Here is a 5,407-nt window from a genome sequence, read left to right on the forward strand (position 1 = left end):
TTAAAATCACCCCCCATTATGACCACTCTGTCCGTAACTAGACATGGTTCCAAAGCCTCCACAACAACAGCGCGCTCCTGCTTGTGAGGTGATGCATACACATTGATAAGGCGATACAAGGTCCTTCCTTTAACCACATCCACCATCAGCACTCTACCTGGAACCACTATAGTTGGAGGGCCAATCGTCCAATCGTGCCCCTTGAACAAAATACCCACCCCACTGGAGAAAACTCCACCAACTGCCCATAGAGATGGTCCCCACTGCCAATCCCTAGAAAAGCTGTGCACATCCATTGCAGATTTTAGGTGAACCTCTTGCAAAAAACATATTTGAAAAGGAAAAGTGCTTAGCCAAAGAAAAACCCCTCCCCTCTTTTGTTTCCCCCGCAAACCTCTAGCATTGACAGTCACACAAGTCAAAAGGGAGGTCATTTATCATGAGACATCACCGTAAACCGCCCCCCTCATCTATCCCTCCCATGATGTCCGTGAAAACATCCATGGAGACCGTGTCTAAAAATTGCTGGGCATTAGGTTCATTAAAATGAAGTCCTACCAACGCGTCTCCGTAGCCATCACTCGAAGCAGGCGACTGGTGAAATAACGGGTCTGATGAGACTGTCATCGGAGTCTCCGGTACTTCCGTAATAGTAGTAACAACAGAGTCTCCTCCTGACATTTCTAAGTGATTTCCCTGATCCATCTCTTCCAAACCTTGCAAAGGAGCAAAACGGTTAGTTGTAGATTGTCGTTTCTCTCTCGGTTCCTGTGCAGGCTCCAAAACCTCTCTCGGACGGGCCTTTTTCTTCCGCTTGGTCAGTGAAGCACTCTCCCACACTTCATCTGTAGAAATTTCTGTATTCTTGACAACACTGTCTGCATCCCTTTCAAGTAGATTTGCCATTTCACTTCCAAAGTTCATAAAATTCTTAGCAGTCCGTGACATTTGCAAAACATCCCCATCCTCCAATAAAATCTGCTTTTCATTTTCTGTCTCACAAACAGGTTCATCTGCATGCTGTTCCATAGGTAATCCACCGGATACCTCAGCAATGTCCTTGAAGTCTTTCTCTACCACATCAATCCCTGTGCTGGGGTGATCCACACCCTCCGCAAAAAGAACAGCAACTTCATCGTCTTGGGGCTTCTGTTTGTCTGGACAAGCATGATATAAATGATTAGTCTGTCCACAAATGTGACAGCATCTTGGAGTTGGGCAGTCCCTAGCTTTGTGCCCAACTTTGTTGCAATTCCGGCATATCATTACTGAACAATATCTGGCGACATGTCCATCTTTTCCACATTTGCCACATCTCGTAGGCATACCACCATAGAAAAGGTAACCCTTATTCGGTCCTAAAGAAAAGGAAGATGGTGGGTGTGTCAGGCCATCCACCGACGAGGAGTCCTTTTTCAGCTGCACCTTAAATTGCCTGCATCCATTCCATATCCCTTCATCATCTGTGACCCGTCGGAGGAAAAAAACCGCAGTGGCGTATCTCCTCAAAAAGGCCATGATAGCATCGTCTTCCACCCAAGGATTAAACATATGCACAGTCATTACTTTCCATTCCCTTTTCCATAACGGCTGCACTTTAAAAAGGGACAAGGGAGCCATCTGATGACGTGCCTGAAGCATTTTCCAAACAAAGTCCAAATAAGCTGCCGATTCAAAAGTCACATCAAAAAAGGACCCATAATCACCATCTTGTATGCAAAGTACCATTTGCATGTCCACTCCCAAAACTTGTCGAAGCACTTTATCTTTAAACTCACGACGAGTAAAACAGTCCAATTCTGCTGAGGTTCTCCGAGTAAACCGCAAGGTGTTTCTCACTCCCAAAAATGACAAATCATTTACCTTATCTGCCATCTTCAAGACCCCTGTTTCAGGTCCCACAGGATGCGTCGCCTCCAGAATATCAGCACGTCTGGATAGCAAGCGAGAAGGGTCACGCGACTCACATTACTAAGACCGCACTTGATCTTAGCCAAAAGGCCGAGAAGCGATGCCACAAACTCCCCAGGCCAGCCAGCCCCACCGTCTTGCCCATGCGTCAGCTGCATGGTAAGCATCAACTTGGCAGGAGGAAGCAGCTGCCCTAAGACAAGCGCCGAGACGTGAACCCATGTGACATTCCACGGCCTCGTGACAAAAGCGGCCCACCTTGGAGCCAAGGCCTGATACAAAGCCCAAGGGTTGCCACAGCGGCGGAAAAACCCTCGGAGTTGTGCGGAAGCGAGGTAGCCGATACAGCTGGGAGTGGGAGTGGGCGTGGCCGTGGGGGAGGGGGAGGGGGACAGTCAGTTGGTCCCTTTGGGTGTTTGGCGCTCGTGGTGGGATTTGGGGGAGGCGGGGTAGACCAGGCAAGGAAGAGGACGGCTTTAAACCACCATCTCCACCTCCATCCCGCCCCTAGATGCCCACAAAACAAAAAAGGAGGCGTCAGTGAAGAGCGGTGACGAGCTAGATATCCCTCGAGACACCACGTTCACAACTCTTCAGACACCACGTTCACACCTGTTGGAGATTGAAGATGAAAAGGAGAAGGCACATCCTGGCCGCCTGTGTGAACAAGGCCTCGAACACAGGGCGCTGCAGCGACATCAGACAGCCTGCAGGACTGCTTCGTGGTTTCTGGGAGCTTAATAAGGCTTCCTGCTAGCGGTACAGGCTTGGTCGTCCGACACTACTTCACTCACCCCACAACAGCGGCCTTCTAATTCCGAGCCTCGCCTGACATCTGTTGGAATGCTGGAAGTACTACAAGCAATAGCGTCCTACAGGCACGCATGAACTTTTCTTAATTAAGTCAAATTAAACTAAATTAATTAATTAATTAATTAATTATTCAGTTAAATAATTAAATCAATCCTGCTCTGGCTAGAGCTTCTTTCCCTTCCCTCATAGTAGGCAATCCCCAGCCAAGGCTGCTTGTCTTGTTTTATACCAGTAAAGGAGAAAGTGCACCGCTCCTGGAAGTACTGCAATACCAGGTCGATCGTGGAGTGGACGGAGCAAGCCCTATTCCATCTCCCTGTTCCAAAAATCAATTTAATATATGGTCCCCAGATAGGGGACGTATCAGATATTAAACTGATAAGAACAGATTTTTTTGAAAAATATACTTTATTTACATATATGTTTGGGTAATATATATAAAACACAGTCTAATAGTCTTACAGTCTATACCAATCTACAATTCAAACAGAGATGACTGTATTCAGCTATAGACTGATACAGTCTTTCACTATACATTACCTACAACACCTTATTTACATATACAAGTGTAATTTGTATATAAAAATCACAATCTTTACAATCTTACATGCCATATTAAGTGTTTTGTCAATAAGATTCGGTTATTTTCCATTACATTCAATACAGTGTTCCACATTCTGTTACTATTTACAAGTTATTGCAGTCTCGACTTGGTCCCGTCCTGAAAGCTTGTCCTCAAAGAGGGGGCTTTGCCGAAGGCTGCAGTAAACCAAAGGTTACATTAATAAACCTCTTGGAGGGCGAGGTGGTCTTGCATATCCTCAGTTCTTCAAGGAGTCCAGGATAGAATAGTCTTTGAGGAGGCTGCGGATGTATCTGCAGCAGTCCTGGATTGTCATCCTTTCCCTCCTGAGGACGAGGCGGTTCCTGGCGACCCATAGAGCGTCCTTCACGCAGCACATGAGACGCCATGCCTCCTCGGTGGCTTCCAGTGAGTGGGTACCCGGGAAAAGTCCATAGAGCACCGAATGGTGCGAAAGATTGTCTCTGGGTACCGACTCTTCCAATTCCTCTTCCAGGGCGTCAAAGAGTGACTGTGCCACTGGGCATTCCCAGAAGAGGTGCAGTGCGTCTTCTTCCGCTGGATGCACCACGGGCAGTGTCTGTATCTGCACAGATTTCTGGCATGCATGAAGCGCGGAGAGGCAGTCCCCGCACAGCCATCCACGCCAGATCCCTGTGCCTGTTTGTCAGTTCTTTGGAGGCTATGTTCTCCCAGACCACCGTGGCTGTCGCTGATGGTAGGGTTCCGATAGGCTCCGTCGTGTCTTTGGCTCTGATGAGCTTGTAGATGGTTTTCGGTTTCCACAGGTCGGTTTGACTCCCTGAAGTCCGTGTTCCGTTCGGCGGACAACATCCGTGTAGAACCATGGAGTGTCCCAGTTGTAAGGGTAGGAGCTGTCCCACTTGTCCCAGCCGAGTCTCTTCCAGACTGGCAGGAGGAAGAAGCGGGACATGGCGTTTCGGACGATCCGCTGCTGTACTCCGTCAGTGTCCTGCGGATGCAGTTGCAGGCAAAGAAGGCCCTGAGCAGGGTGGGGATGTCGGGGATGCCTTTCCCACCCTTTCGGGTTCTTTGTACATGACTGCCCGCTTGACTCTGTCCATCTTGGAGCCCCAGATGAAGTGAAAGACTGCCCTGGTGATGGCTCTGCAGACGGTGGCGAGGGTGGCCATGCCTGGGCGGGTACTGCAGGACCGGGAGGATCTCATTCCGCAGCACCAGCGCTTTGCCTTCCACGGTGAGGTCCCTGAGGCTCCAGAGCCCGATCTTCTGTCTGACTTTGGCCAGTCTCGTCCCACGTCTTCAGGGCCGCTCCCTCTCCGCCGAACCAGCTGCCCAGGATCTTGATGGAGTCCGTCTGATGGTGAAGGGGAGGGTGGCGGAGGGTGTCAGGTGCCATTCCCCGAGGAGCATCGCCTCTGACTTCCCGCAGTTGACCTTTGCTCCCGGCAAGTCCGAAGTCTTCGCAGATCTCCGCCAGCGCCGTCATCGATCTCTGGTCAGCGCAGATCACGGTGGCGTCGTCCATGTAGAGGAGCATCTGATCTCTCTTCTGTCCGGTCCCGGTGCGGTGATCCCTCTGATCTCCGGTCTTCCTCTGATCCGTTCCGCCAGGAGCTCTATACAACAGACAAAGAGAAGAGGGGAGAGAGGGCAGCCTTGTCTGACCCCGGACAGGACCGGGAAGGGGTCAGTTTTCCAGCCGTTCACCAGCACCATGCTGGAGATGTCTCGGTACATCAGGCTGATGTACGAACAGAACGTGTCGCCCATTCCGAGACCTCGCAGAGCCTTGATCATGAACTCGTGGGACACCCGGTCGAAGGCTTTCTCTTGATCTAGGCTGACCAAGGCGCGGTGATGCGGCGTTCCTTCACGTAGTGCACGAGTCCCTGATCATGGCCAAGCTGTCGGCGATCCTGCGTCCGGGGATGCCGCAGGTCTGGTCTGGGTGGACGACCTGTCCGATCACCTTTTTTAGCCGGTTGGCTATCACCTTGGCCAGGATCTTGTAGTCCACGTTCAGGAGGGTGATGGGCGCCAATTCCTCAGCTCGCATCTCTCTCCCTTCTGTTTGTACAAGATCGTGATCATTCCTTCTCTCAACGACGGAGGCAT

General features: G+C 50.4%; 1 non-coding gene across 1 annotated transcript; it reads right to left on the reverse strand.

Moving 5' to 3' along the window:
* Positions 1-2,962: 2,962 nt before the first annotated feature.
* Positions 2,963-3,144, reverse strand: LOC120534776. Its single transcript, XR_005634796.1, has one exon. It is a non-coding gene; the product is annotated as a U2 spliceosomal RNA (small nuclear RNA).
* Between the last annotated feature and the right edge of the window lie 2,263 nt (positions 3,145-5,407).

The sequence above is a fragment of the Polypterus senegalus genome, chromosome 8 (genome assembly GCF_016835505.1).
Source record: "Polypterus senegalus isolate Bchr_013 chromosome 8, ASM1683550v1, whole genome shotgun sequence".
Lineage (NCBI taxonomy): Eukaryota > Metazoa > Chordata > Cladistia > Polypteriformes > Polypteridae > Polypterus > Polypterus senegalus.